Below are 15439 nucleotides of genomic sequence, written 5' to 3' on the forward strand. Positions count from 1 at the left end.
AAGATTGAAGAGATAGGGAGATATAATACAACCTTTCCAACACCTTTGCCAATTGGAAGATATGATGCCCCCATCCATTGTCCCAGTGTTTCCCACACTTTCTTTGAGTATTCTCTGACTCTTTTGGTTTTCAGAAGGCTGGTAAACTCTTTCCAGTTGAAACATGAGTACTTGGCTTGAGTTTTTATCTGATCTTTAAGGTCTCTAAAGGCAGTTTCTAACCACACTGGGGATCTCTGCACTCGTCAGAGCTATCACCCTGTTTAGACTGGGTAGGGAAATCCTTTCTCTCGCTAGAAGATCTATCCTTGGCCTGAATGGGAGTCCCCATCTAACTAACCACTCATCTTTGCCAACTTTCCCTAGTTCTCCTGTCTGTGAATTCCAAATGAAATCTCCTCCTCACCATTCACCCCTAAAGTCTCTCTCTGGTCAGCTGATGCTAACCAATCAGATCTCTTGGACCAGCCTGTCACTCAAGGCTCTCTGGCTCTGTGAAGAATTAACCCTTCACAGTCCTTTACCTGTTTTCACAGCACTTCTACACTTTTCAAAGTGCAGTCCATCACAGAAGCCATACAACATACAAAATGCAATAACTCCCTAAATTACTCCCTCCCCCCTAACAACCCCTGAAGCCTACACCCTTTTAAATACTCTAGTAAATGAAGAAGAAGAATAGATTTATACCCCTCTCTTCACTACTCTAAGGAGTCTCAGAGCAGCTTACAATATTCTTTCCCTCCCCTTCCCTGCAACAGACACCTTGTGAGGTAGGTGGGGCTGAGAGAGCTCTTTTGAGAACTGCTTGTGAGAGTACAGCTCTGAAATGACTTGTAACTGACCCAAGGTCACACCAGCAGCTTCATGTGAAGGATTGGGGAATCAGATTAGAGTCTGCACTCCTAACCAGTACACCAAACTGGCTCTCATGTGAAAAAATGTGGGAACATATAGTTTGGCTCTTAGTAATGCAAGGGTCAGGTGTAAGATGATCTCATTTAATGCATATCTGATTTCTAAAAACTGCAGAGAGCTTGTTCAGAGACAAGGATTATCTAAATAGATCCACACAGCAGATATGGGGAATCTCAGATTGTGTCTTGTAGATACAATCTACACAGATTTAAGGAGCAATTTTGCTACATAAATGACATATCCTGTATTTCTCTTTCTTATGTTCTCCTTTCTACACTTCCTCTGTGAATACACCTATAGAGTTTCCCCTATGGACATGCTTATAGATTGTTCACAGGTTTTCTAACTCCAACAAGACTGAAATTCCAAGAATGGGGTGCAGACACCCTCCCATTGATATATATGACATACCTCCCACTGATTTCAGAGTTTATTAATTTTGACAACCAAAGTATTCTCCTTAACCAAGAAGACTAAATGGACAGAAATTGGTTCAGTGGGAGCATTGCTGCTTTAATATTTTGCAGATCCCTCTGAGAGAGCTCAATGGAAAATGTGTAGGGGTTATTATTTTATTGGAATAAAAGTGTTTTCCCACTGCACCATTGTTTTTCTCTTCATCTCTTTGACAGAACCAGTTAGCCAGATGAGCAAATGTGCATGCAAGTAAAATTTGCAGGCAACATCCTTCCCTTCAGAGGCTACGGTCTGGATATAGCAATCCTTGAGCACAAGGATCACAAATCGGTTCCCCTCCTTCAAGTAGTTCTTTCCGGCCCTGGGAAATTTGATTCCTGGAGCCATGGGACCCATGTTGACTAGCAGCCATGCAGGCTGAGGAAATTTTCTGAGGAAGGGGGAAAGGAATATGTAATGTGGTTTCCACACAGGATCAGGCTTGTGTGGTTTCCCCATTGTCAGTGTGGCTGCCAATACAGTGGAGTGACAACAGTTTCCCTGCCCCAGTCCCTCAGCAGTAGCCACGCCAGCTGGGCCACTGAAGCTTTTTCAATTTTTTTTATTTGGCAATTTCATATTATTACATCAATATACCATTGTAACAATAAAATGTTGTGTGAATTTCCTGCTTTCATGTTTTTAAAAAACTTAGTCTCTAGCCCTTTCCATTGCAAAGATATACCATTCCCTTTATATTTCCACAGGGCACAATCCTATCCCCCATGCTGTTCAATCTCTATGTAAAGCCCTTAGGACAAGTCATTCATCGTTTGGGGTTGACTGTCATCAATATGATCATGATATCCTTGTTGAAATCTCTTGGTGAAATGGTAGAGGTTCTGAATCACTGCCTGGCTGCTGTGGCTAAATGTCTAAGAGGCCGCAAAAAGAAGAAACCGTGAGGTAACTGCACTAGAAAATATTTCAATAAACAATCACAAAATATATACAAAAATGTGTACAAAAATCATATAAATGCACAAGGCAGTTGAAAATGGTGTGACGATGGTCTCCGGAATGTTCTATCGTTTCGATACTATTATTCTTCCGAAAGTGGATGAAAGCCTTAATAAATCATATGCTATAATAATATTATGTGAAGAATCTATGGTACATGTACATGCAAGAATTCAATAAAAAGTTTTTTTCAAACCTTACATACAGCGATTCTTGGTCTGTCATTTCAACAAGTAGGTATCAAAAATTTCATTATTATTCACCGATGTCTCTACTATTGAAACAATAGAACATTCCGGAGACCATCGTCACACCATTTTCAACTGCCTTGTGCATTTATATGATTTTTGTACACATTTTTGTATATATTTTGTGATTGTTTATTGAAATATTTTCTAGCGCAGTTACCCGAATCCCACAGCCCGCGGCCCTTGCGGCCGTTGGGCTGGGGGAGGCGTTTTTGCCTCTCCTTCGGTGGAGGCAGTTAGTTCTGGCGCCAAAGCGCCAATCCGGGGAATTCGGAGGGGGCGGAGCCGAGCAATTAAGAGCTGGCTCCTCCGTCCCTCCCAGTCAGTCCCGCGCGGTTCTCGGGGCGGTAGGAGCTTGGAACGGAGCTTCAGTCTCCGGCCGGGTCGGGGCTTCGGCGACAAGCTCCTCCTGCGCTCCTGTTTGGTGGCGAGGACCTTTTGGGAGCAGTGGAGCGAGCGGGACCGGGGCGGCGCGGCGATATCGAGCGGCATGGGACATAGCAGCGACCGCCAGGGCACAGGAGCTCTTACCATCAGACAGCAGGCGGTTTGAGCGTTGGGGCTCTGGTTGGGGGTGGCGCGGCTGGGTGTTACTTCACCGGCGGGGGTCTAAGAGGACCGTTTCTCCTTCCCAGGGGAAGGGGGGAGCGGTTTTTCGCGGGTGGCGGACGGCTCCGGTGGGCCCTCTGCCCAGCAGGGTTTGGCTGCGGGTGGTGGCCAAGGTCTCTGGGGGCGGCGGTAAGCTCCATACACCCCCCCTCTTTACCCCCCCTGTTGTTTCCCTTATACTGCTGGAGTGCCTGGGTATTATTGGGACCTGAAGGGATTGGTGTGGTAGGGATCTCAGTGCCCCCTTTAGGACGCAGTGGGGGCCGTCGGTTACCTGCAATTTCATTGCCTAGCCTGGATTGGTACCATTTTCGGGTGGGGCTGGCGGCCATCTTATTGCCTCTGGTTTGTGGCGGCCATTTTGTTGCCTGATAGGTTGCTTCCTTTCACTTTCATCATCAATTGGTGTAGTGGTTAAGTGTGCAGACTCTGATCTGGAGAACAGGGTTTGGTTCCCCGCACCTCCACGTGCAGCCGCTGGAGGACCTTGTGCAAGCCATAGTTGGCTATAATTTTAAGGATAGCTGCTTAGGGTGGGGGTTATTTTCTATTTTGGAGCATACACAATCTTAGTAATGGCACCCAAAAAAGGCTCTGGCCGTTCCAAAGGCAAACAGCCAGCCCCTAAGGCGCCTCCTAAACGACCGGCCCCGGCTCCATCTTCCTCTGATGAGGAGGACGATGAGGTACAGCGTGCCATTTTGGCTCGCCTGCTGGCAGTTGAAAAGGCCACAGGTGTTTCCGCTCCAAAGGCTACACAGGTTAGCGGCACTAGAGGTCAAAAAGAGACACGGGCTGCTGCCCATAAACGATTCCAGGCCGAAGTTTTAACGCGCTTGTCTATTATAGAAGGGCGCTCTGCCACACAGGGGGACGGCGACGAGGGTTCTTCGGGGCAGCAAGAACAAGGAGCGGCTGCTTCACTGGCGCCAGTGGGGCAACAGGGCATGGTGGAAGCTGGTTCCGGGCCATCGGCACCGTCTGGTAAGTCGGGGGTGCAACGCATGGGAAGTAGTTGGCCTTGGGGTTACCCTGCAGAGGGCGGGTTATTGGCATGTCCTCAAGATACATTAGCTTATAGTCCGGCATGTCGTCATACATGCGGTAGCTCAGTATCATTGGGCCCTACATCAACTTGTAGGGCAGCACTACCAACACAATGTAACATGCTGGATACACCTTGGTGGGGGGGGCCGTCTCCTTATGGGGGGTCCTATGCAGCAACTTCTGCCACTGCCCTCCCCTTTGGGGACTTGGCGCTCCCATTGGGTGATCTCCGGCTGCCAGCCACAAGAGATAAGATTTGCAGGGGCGAATACGTAGATTTTTTCACGTTGCTGTATCGGGAGATGGAGAAAAAAGAAAAGGAGGAACTTGAGGAACGGGACAAAGAAAAATATAGGAGGATGAGGGTGGATAGAACATGGACTAATTAGGTAGCTGGATTTATCATATATGCTGGTGTACTTTCTAAGGCGCAGCCATTCAGAGCAGCGTCATTGTTCCAGTATTTTGATATAATTTACAAGGGATACACGGGGTTTACTGGATCCGCCTGGCTCCAGTATGACGAAGAGTTTTGGATGCGGGCGGCCATGAATCCTACTTTGAGATGGGACCAGATACACCCTCACCTGTGGTTGCAGGTCATGGCCTCTTCTAGGCCAAACTCAGGGGAGAGGTCGCATAGTGGCCATTTAGTGAACCGTTTGTCAGGGTCTTCTTTTCCCCGCCCCCAGGCGGGGCTGGCGGTTCAACCCCGCCAGATTTGTTGGGAATTTGGGGCTCAGGGGGTATGCAGTAGAAAGGCATGCCAGTTTAAGCACGAGTGCCCCATGTGCGCGGGCCCCCACCCATTCTCAGCTTGCTTCCGAGGAAAATCTCGTAGGGGCAGCAGAAGGCAGGATGGGAGCGGTCCAGGGCAGCCACAAGGAAAGGGGGCCAACGCCAATAAGACTGAAAGTGCTTGAGCGCTTGTTGCGCAGTTATCCCCGACGTTCGGATGCCATATATTTGTTTCAAGGTTTTTCTCAGGGTTTTCGTGTCCCCTACATGGGGGAGAGGGTTCCGTGTATGGCTCATAACCTTCGGTCGATACGAGGTATGGAAGAAGTAGTCCAGAAGAAGATTGATAAGGAACTCCAGGAAGGGAGAGTTTTAGGGCCTTTCTTTACCCCTCCTGTTCCTAATCTCCGGGTTTCTCCTTTGGGTATTGTGCCCAAGAAGACGCCTGGGGAGTTTCGGCTCATTCACCATCTCTCCTATCCCAAGGGCGGCTCTGTTAATGATGCCATTCCTGAGGAATTGTGCTCAGTGCGGTACACTTCCTTTGATCAGGCAGTGCGCATTGTTCGCCGTTGTGGCAAGGGAGCGGAGATGGCGAAATGCAACATTAAGTCAGCATTTCGCCTGCTTCCGGTGCACCCGTCTGACTTTGAGCTTTTGGGGTTTTGTTTTGAGGGCAAGTTTTATATGGATAGGGCGTTGCCTATGGGTTGTTCCATATCATGCACAGCCTTTGAACGATTTAGTTCCTTTTTGGAGTGGGCCCTGCGAGCCCAGACGGGCGTCAGTTCAGTAGCTCACTATTTGGACGATTTTTTATTTGTGGTTACCCAAGGGTCAGGCGGTTGTAAGCGGGTGTTATTGGCATTTGAGGCATTAGCTGAGGAGTTAGGGGTACCGTTAGCGCAGGAAAAGACGGAGGGCCCGGCCCAGGTCCTCACTTTCTTGGGGGTGGAGCTAGATTCGATTGCACAGGCGTCTCGGCTGCCGGTTAAGCTCAGGGATTTGCGTGATCGTATTGGTAGTTTTTTAGGTAAACAGAAGACAACGTTGAAGGAGTTGCAGCAGCTGGTAGGCCATTTGAATTTTGCTTGTAGGGTGGTAGCACCTGGACGAGCTTTTCTGCGCAGATTGTGCGACTCGATGGCAGGGCTGCACCTCCCTCACCATAGGGTTCGGATCTCGGCGGGCATGCGGCAGGATTTGGAAGTGTGGCTGGAATTTCTCCAATCTTTCAATGGCGTTTCATTTTGGAGGGATGATCTTAGGTTAGAGGCCGAGTTGCAGGTTCATTCGGACTCGGCTGGGTCGTCAGGCTTCGGTGTCTTTTTCCGGGGACGCTGGTGCGCTGAGGATTGGCCGGAGTCCTGGGTGGCCGAAGGGCTGACAACGGATCTTACCTTTTTGGAGTTTTTTCCCATCCTGGTTGCAGTTCACCTTTGGGGAAAGGAGTTGGCGAATCATACTGTGCACTTTTGGTGCGATAACCTGGCAGTGGTACAGGTTATTAACTCACTCTCTTCTAGGTCCCCACGGGTTATGCAGTTAGTCAGAGCCTTTACGCTTCGCTGCCTTCAGCTGAACATTTTGTTTTTTGCCAGGCACGTACCGGGGGTTGACAATGGGGTGGCTGACGCTCTCTCTCGCAAACAGATGGAGAGGTTTCGTCAGCTGGCCCCAGACGCTGACTCGCAGCCGGTGCGGATGCCACCAGGGCTTTGGTCGGTTGGAAGGCGGAGGTGAAAAGGGCAATTGGAATAGCCATTGCACCAAGTACCAAGAGGGCCTACGACCGTGCGGTTGTGCAATTATCTGAATTTAGGCGGGAGGTAGGGTATCCTGGTTCATGGCCTGTTCCTGTGGATCACCTCTTGCACTTTTGTGTAACACTCCAAGGTAAGGGCTTGTCAATCAGCTCAATCAAAGGGAAGCTATCAGCAATTGCCTTTGCCAGTAAGGCGAGAGGGTTTGAGGAACATACAGATGATTTTCAAATTCGCAAAATGCTGGAGGGATGGTCTAGGGAAGTTGGGTTCCAGGCTGATCGGCGGCAGCCCATATCGCCTGCCATCCTTAGGGGATTGCAGGCCACTTGGAGCACAGTTTGTTTATCGGAGTTTGAGGAATCCCTATTTCATGTGGCGGCACTAGTAGCTTTCTTTGGGGCATTCCGTATTAGTGAACTAGTTGCACAGTCCAAAACTGACGTGTCAGGCAGGGCATTGCAAATGCAGGATGTGAGGTTGAGCGCCATCAAGGTCTCCATTACGTTGCGGCGGTCGAAAACGGACCAGCGGCAGCGGGGGGTCGTGATAGAATTGGGAGCTTGTGAAGAAAAAGAACTGTGCCCAGTGGCAGCATTAGCCTCTTACCTTGCCAAGCGGGGAGTGCGGGCTGGCGTCTTGTTCCAGCATCAGGACGGCACGCCACTAACTAAACATCAGTTTTGGTCTGTCACTTCAAAGGCTTTAAGCAGGTTGGGGCTATCAGGAAGGCGTTTTTGTACACATTCTTTCCGTATTGGCGCTGCTTCCACGGCCGCGGCCATGGGCTACCCCGCTAGGGACATACAAAGGCTGGGGAGGTGGCGATCTGCTGCTTACAAGACCTATGTGCGCCCTTTCGGGAGGCCATTGAATCATTGAACGGCATCTAGTTCAGGGGGCCGGCATTACGTGCCCTCTTTTCTCCATGGGTTGTTGTTAACTGTGTTTTCTGTTCTAGGTGTTCTAGCCCAGCAGGGGAGGAAGATGGTGCTAATCTGCGGGCACAGTTTTGTTTTTTGGGCTGCCCACCGTGCCAGACGGACGTCGATCGGTTCCCAGTTGGGCCTTAGTCAATGGGCCACTGTAGAATGGCTGGGACGCCGTGGTTTACAGTGGCACGGCTTGTTGAAGTTGCTGTTTCGTGATAGAGTTGGGAATCCACCTCATGTTTTAGTTATACACCTGGGGGGTAACGATTTAGGCATGTTAAAAGGGAAAGCATTAGTTTTGCAGGCCTGTGAGGACTTTAAATGTATCCTTAGGAGGTGGCCCAATACTAGAATCGTGTGGTCAGCCATGATCCCACGTCGTGTATGGCGTGGAGCCTTGAGTCCGTTGGCAATTGATAAGGCCCGCCGGAAGGCTAACAGGGAGATACAGCGGGCATTGGAGGGCGGCCTTGGTGCCTTTTTGCCACACCCGGTTTTACATGCTGGGTGTGAGGCATTTTATAGGCCGGATGGTGTCCACTTGTCCGAAAGAGGAATGGACATATTTTTGGAGGATTTACGGCAAGGGCTGCGCCAGACCCTAGGTCTCCACCATTGCTGATGGCTAACGCTCGGGGCAGGGTGGCTCGCCCTATGTCATGAGATAAGGGAGGGGTCACGGACCTCTGGCCTTGTCCATACCGCTAAACTGTCTTGCCCTTGCCGTTGGTTGGTTTGGTTAAAGTTGTTATGTTAATAAAGTGGCCCAATAGTTAATACCAACACTGGTGTCTGCCTCGTTATTCCGACTTGGGGGGCAACCTCACAGTTTCTTCTTTTTGCGGTCTGTTCTGTGACCGTGACCATTATTTTTGAGCCTAAATGTCTAAGAGGAACAAACTAAATTAGACAGAGTTAATGCTGGTTGGGAAGGTGAAGATCTTGAAGGACATTACACTTCCCACCTTCATTGGGGTTCAGCTGACCCTTGATTACTTAGTTAAGAGTTCTGTGACTGTGACCACCATTTTTGAGCCTAAATGTCTAAGAGGAACAAACTAAATTAGACAGAGTTAATGCTGGTTGGGAAGGTGAAGATCTTGAAGGACATTACACTTCCCACCTTCATTGGGGTTCAGCTGACCCTTGATTACTTAGTTAAGAGTGTATGGGTTATACTTAATCCAATACTGCTGCTGAGGAAGCAAGTTAGTGCAGCCACAAAAACCACTTTCTTCCAACTCAGTCTAGCCTCCAAATGGCCTCCTACCTTGACACAGGTAATCTGACCACCTGGATCCATGCCACAGTGACATTGTAACTAGACTATTGTAATACACTTTCATAGGTCTCCCTTCAAAGTCAATTTGGAGACTCCAGTTGGTGCAGAATGCCACAGTTTGGTTATTATCGGGAACTAGGCAGATCATGCATATCACACCCATTCTGAAGTCACTCCATTGGCTACCCAACCCTTACTGGACTCTATTCAAGATATTATCATATACAAAACCTATAATGGCCTTGACCCCTCATGTCTGCAGAACTACCTCTCCCCCTATGCACCACAACAACAGCTTCGCTCATCTGAGCAGGGCCTTCTGCAAGTGCTAAATTGCAAATATGCGAAATCAACAACTGCCCATATACATGCATTCTCTGTTGTGGCCCCCACCTTATGGAATGGCCTGCTGGATGAGGTTTTGGAAGGCTCCCATTCTCCTGGCTTTCCACAAACTATGCTAAATGGAATCATTCAGGCGGGCTTTTTTGCATAGGGTAATAGGCTGTACTGTAATGAACTTAACACCGTAGGTGAATTTTCTGACCTTATAACAAACAGAGACAGTATTTTTAACATAAGAACATAAGAGAAGCCAATGTTGGATCAGGCCAATGGCCCATCCAGTCCAAAACTCTGTCACACAGTGGCCAAAAATACCAGGTGCCATCAGGAGGTCCACCAGTGGGGCCAGGACACTAGAAGCTCTCCCACTGTTGCCCCCCCCCAAGCACCGAGGATACAGAGCATCCCTTGCCCCAGAGATCCTATCTATACCTTGTGGCTAATAGCCACTGATGGATCTCTGTTCCATATGTTTATCTAATTCCCTCTTGAAGCCATCCATGCTTGTAGCTGCCACCACCTCCTGTGGCATGAATTCCATGTGTTAATCACTCTTTGGGTGAAGAAGTACTTCCTTTTATCTGTTCTAACCCGACTGCTCAGCAATTTCATTGAGTGCCCACGAGTTCTTGTATTGTGAGAAAGGGAGAAAAGTACTTCTTTCTCTACCTGCTCTATCCCTTGCATATTCTTATAAACCTCAATCATGTCACCCCTCAGCCGCCGATTCTCCAAGCTAAAGAGCCCCAAGCACTTTAACCTTTCTTCATAGGGAAAGTGTTCCAACCCTTTTATCATTTGAGTTGCCCTTTTCTGCACTTTTTTCAATGCCATAATATCCTTTTTGAGGTGTGGTGACCAGAATTGCACACAGTATTCCAGATGAGGTCGCACCATTGATTTATATAGGGGCATTATGATATTGGCTGATCTGTTTACAATACCCTTCCTAATAATCTCCAGCGTAGCATTGGCCTTCTTTATTGCAGTCACACACTGTCTCGACATTTTCAGTGAGTTATCTACTATGACTCCAAGATCTCTCTCTTGGTCAGTCTCTGCCAGTTTGGACCCCATCAATGTGTATTTATAGTTAGGATTTTTGGCTCCAACATGCATCACTTTGCACTTGGCCACATTGAACCCCATTTGTCATGATGATGCCCACTCGCCCATCCTCAACAGATCCCTTTAGAGTGCCTCACAATCCTCCCTGGTTCTCACCATCCTGAACAACTTCGTGTCATCTGCAAATTTAGCCACTTCACTGCTTACTCCCAACTCCAAATCATTAATAAACAAGTTAAAAAGCATTGGACCGAGTACTGATCCCTGCGGTACCCCACTGCTAACCACCCTCCACTGAGAAAGTTGCCCATTTATACTCACTGTTTCCTATTAATTAGCCAGTTTTTGATCCACAAAAGAACTTGTCCTTTTTTCTATGAAACTTCTATATAGAAACTTTTTTTCTATGAAACTTACTGAATATTTTCATATGTATTGCACTGTTCATTTAAAATTATAAAAAACATAAAATGCCCGTGTAAGTAATTATTATTAGTTAGTCTGTCACAGTTTAATGTTATTTGGTATGGCTATAATGAAATAGACCAGGAAGATGCTTCGGTAAAGAGATAGATAGGGACTTGGGACCATACTACTGTGTATAGTATGTACTGTCTATTGCTGTAAATATTCTACTAGGCAATTTCTACATCATTTAATGTGTAATGTTTAAGTGTCTGTGCTTAGTTTCAGCTTTATTTCAGCTTTGTTTCAAATGTCTGCTTGTTTTTAGATTTCTCCAATCCATGGCATTGTTTATTAGATGTCCCATCCTGTTCATTGTATTGACTCACTCTGTGTAATTCAAGTTGATTCCCAATGATAAAGGTGGACGATAAATAGACAAAGAAGTGTTATTTATCCAATCACAGGTGGGCCTTTTGCTTGATCTTTCTTAGATGGTAATATTGTCCCTCCTTGTCAATCCTTCCACCCAGAATTTCCTATGCCTGCAGTTTCGAGAGTGCATGCTTATCTAAATGCCCCCTGAGTTTGTGAAATGATTAATGGAAATGTCCCTCTCTTACTGGGCAGGTTCCAGTTTAGGTTCTTCAAGACATCAGAAACAGAGCTGTTACAGACTCAGCTGGAAAGAATATTAGCAGCTTACTTTTTTCTCTTCTCTGACAAACCAGACTCCCTGGGAAAACCCAAGGGCATCTTTTAATTAGCTTCTTTAACTCTCAATGGAAGAGGTGGGGAATCAGCTCAACTAATCAAACCAATCTGGCTTTATGAGGCACACTGAGTCTTTCAGGAAGGAAGGTTTTCAGTGGCTGTTGTGCACCAAGCTGTGGCAAAAAGGTGCTTATTGCAGATCTCAAGAACATTGCATTGTGGTTTTTTTTTAAAAAAATCTATCAGGAATCTGACACCAAACAAACTATAGAAAGTGGGTTAAATTGCATGAGTGTCTTTGTTAATTAAACCATCCAGCATTTACACCAAACCATCCAGCATTTACACATCCACTTCCTTCCCTAAGTCATTTATATCAAAATCAGATCTAACAAAAAAGGTATACATGGGAAAAGAAATAAACTGCTACCTTTTCAACTATTATCTTGCAGTTTGCTATGTGCCTTTCACCCTTTCTCATCATGGTAAAACCAACTACTGCATAAAAATGCTTTTCATCATTTGCAAAAATTTGATGTCCAAAATAGCCCCCTTGTTGCTGTGGCAACTAGCATTTATTTCTCCTCCTCCCCTTCCACACCCCCCCCTTTACCCTTTGCATATTGCTGCATATTTCTATCATCTCTTTCCAGGCACAGTTCATAAACACGTCTGCATAATAAAGACTGTTATCACCAATGACTTACAGCCCAGCTGCTGCAAATAAGATATGAAGTGGCAGGGAAATACAATTTCACGCAGCTAGGACAACAGATTGATAGGGTGCCCTTCAAATTTGATGCCACTTTTTAAAGTCTGTCCAATTTTTTAAAAAAAGTTTGTTTCCTCTCCTCCATCCCCTTCCCTAGTAGGAACAGACAATAAAGGTGAGAGATAATTCATAGGGATTCTTGGTCTAGAGCAACGTTGCCCTGCGATATTGATGATTCAAAGAGATGTGCATCTCTTCTCCTCTCTATTCTGGCTTTTCAGCTCTCCCTTCTCATTGAAAAAACTTACCTGTCTTGTTTGTGCACCTTTTTACTAAATATTGTCCCTTTTAAATTACTATGCATGCTTAGATTTCTTGGGGTAGGTTCGGTATAGACAGGAGATAAAACAAAATCCACAACTCCCACTGTCACCCCTTTGAAAGTTTGATTTGATTCAAGAGATAGGAAAGCTACACTCGCCTAATGAGAAAAGATCTCAGGGACATTGTCTCTGTCAAAAAAAGAGGAGATTGCTTTTCAAGGATACCTGTTCACACCTGTTCACTGATAGGCTGACCTCAGCATGAGGGCTTGGACAGAGATCTGAGCTGACAAGAATTATCATCCTGGTCCTGTATGGTAAGATCATGCGGCAGCTAATGCCACCCTAGTGTATCTGCTGACTTATACTAAGGCCTTGTCAGTCCTAAATGCTTACCACACATGGGAAGTTTCCCTTTAAAAGCATGTAAACAAATGAACTTGCCCTTTCAGAGAAATTTGGCTTTACATGGAAAAGCTCTTTTGCATATCTCTCCTTATATATAATTGAGTAGTGGGGTGGCACTTTCTGAACATTCCACATGTGCCTAAATCAGTTGGCTCCATGATGTGTCACTCAGAAACTGTCCCTATCCACTGGCTGCATTGCCTGAGTCCCACCCACAGAAGCAGCACCTGCCAAAACTTTCCTCAGAAGACGGTTGCTTCACTTTGGTGAACACAGCTTCTGCTCCTCTTCCCCTCCCACTCTCCCTTCAACCACTGTTCTCTGTTAGAATTACTGGCAAACGGCTGTGTCTCCCAATGAAGACACTTCTCCTGATTGGCTCCTCTGTGGGACTAACTTTTCCCTCAGTGGCTGTGACTAGGCAACCAACATTGGTTCTGTCAGTAAAAAGAGAAAGGAAGGAATCCCTTTCCAGGCCTTTGTGAGGAACTCAATGGGGCTCGTCCTGACTAGGGTTGCCAGCTCCAGGCTGGGAAATTCCTGGATATTCTGTGTTTAAGTAAACCAGGGTTTGGGGAGGGGAGAGGTCTCAGTTGAGTAGAATGCCATAGAGCCCACCCTCTAAAGTAGTTATTTTCTCCAGGGGGGGGGGGGAGGAAGAGATCTCTTGTCTGGAGTTCAGTTGTGATACCAGTAATACCAGATGACAGAGATCAGTTCCCCTGGAGAAAATGGCTGCTTTGGAGGGTAGATCCTATGGCATTATACCCTGCTGAGTCCTTCCACCACCACCCCAATGCTGCCCTCCACAGAATCTGCCCCCAAAATCTCCAGGTATTTCCCAACTCAGAGCTGGCAACCCTACTTCCTCTTCAGTATCTGTTGCTAGGCAACCAAGCTTGGTTCTGTCAGTAAAAGGCCCTTTCCACACCTATTTTGGCCTTTGGGAGAAATCTCATTTGGGCCAATCCTAACTAGGGTTGCCAGCTCCAGGTAGGGAGATTCCTGGAGATTTCATGGTAGAGTCTACGGAAGCCAGGGTATGGGGAGGGGAGGGGCCTCAGCTGGACAGAAAGCCATAGAGGCCACCCTCCAAAGCAGTTATTGTTTCAGGGGGGGGAAGATCTATTGTCTGGAATTCAGTTGTGATACCTGGTGATCTTCAGGCTCCACCTGGAGGTTGGCTACCCTAGGCATAGCAGCCATTGTTTCAGAACAGTGTCTGCTAGATCCAGGTTCTTGCTGTGGCAGCTGACTGGGTGATTTTGGACCAGTAACAGACTTTCAGCCTAACCTACCTCACAGGGTTGTTGTGGAAGTCAAAAGAAGGAGAGGAGAATGATGTAAGCTGCTTTGGTCCCCATTGCAGAGAAAGATTGTACTTTTCCTCCTGGGGAACCATTGTTGCCAATATTCAGGTAAGACTAAATACAGCGGGACCACGGAGATACTGCACTCAGTGAAACAACCACAAAATATCCTGTGAAATAACTATGTTCAAGGTCTGCTACCCTTCAAGGTTTTTATAAAGGCATATGTTTAACACAATGCATAAATCTCTCCCTTATTATAACTGAACTAGCAGTAAAGCCCGTTGTGAAAGCAATATAACGGGATCTAGAAAGAGGCTCTGGGGCAGTGCTCTGGCTTTGGGCAAACAGTGTCAATTTGCTGTGGTGACCTCAGCAGGGTATAATGACAGTCCACTGTTTTCTCCAGAGGAACTGATCTCTGCTACCTGAAGAGCAGTTGTAATTGTGAGTAATCTGTAGCCCTCACCTGGAGATTGGCAACAATTGTTACCCAGGACAAAATGGCTGGTTTGGAGGGTGGAGTCTATGGCATTCTACCTGTTTGAGGTCCCACCCCTCTGCAAACCCCACCCTCTCCAGGCTCCACCCCTCAAATCCCCAGGAATTTGTCAGCATGTAGTTGGCAACCCCATCTCCTTCCCAGCTAGCCACCAACCTACCATTATCTGCCCCTTTGACTTCAGCTGACTTCTGCCCTCCCTTCTGCAGAGCAGTTGTAATACTGAGTGCTCTCCAGCCCTCACCTGGAGATTGGCAACAATGGTTCCCTATGTGGGACTGACTGGTTTGGAGGGTGGAGTCTATGGCAGTGTACCTGTCTGAGGTCCCACCCCTCCTCAAACCTCACCCTCTTCAGGCTCCATCCCTCAAGTCTCCAGGAATTTCCCTTCTGGAGTTGGCAACCCTATCAGGATTGGCCCCAATGTGGTTTCTCCCAAAGGCCAAAGTAGGTGACAGGACCAAGCTTAGTTGCCTACCAACAGGCACTGAGGGGAATGTAGGGTTGCCAGCTCTAAGGAGGGAAATACCTGGAGGTTTGGGGGGTGGATTCTGTAGAGGGCCGGGCGACGGAGGCATCGGCCTTCTGTCGCCCGCCTTGCCCCCCCAATCTCGGCCCGGGCACCCGCGGCTCCCACCAGCGGCCGCCCGACTCCAGACTCCCCCGCGGCCACTCCAGCCAGGCGACGGAGGCATCGGC

This window comes from Gekko japonicus, unplaced genomic scaffold, assembly GCF_001447785.1.
Source record: "Gekko japonicus isolate JY-2015 unplaced genomic scaffold, Gekko_japonicus_V1.1 scaffold152, whole genome shotgun sequence".
NCBI lineage: Eukaryota > Metazoa > Chordata > Lepidosauria > Squamata > Gekkonidae > Gekko > Gekko japonicus.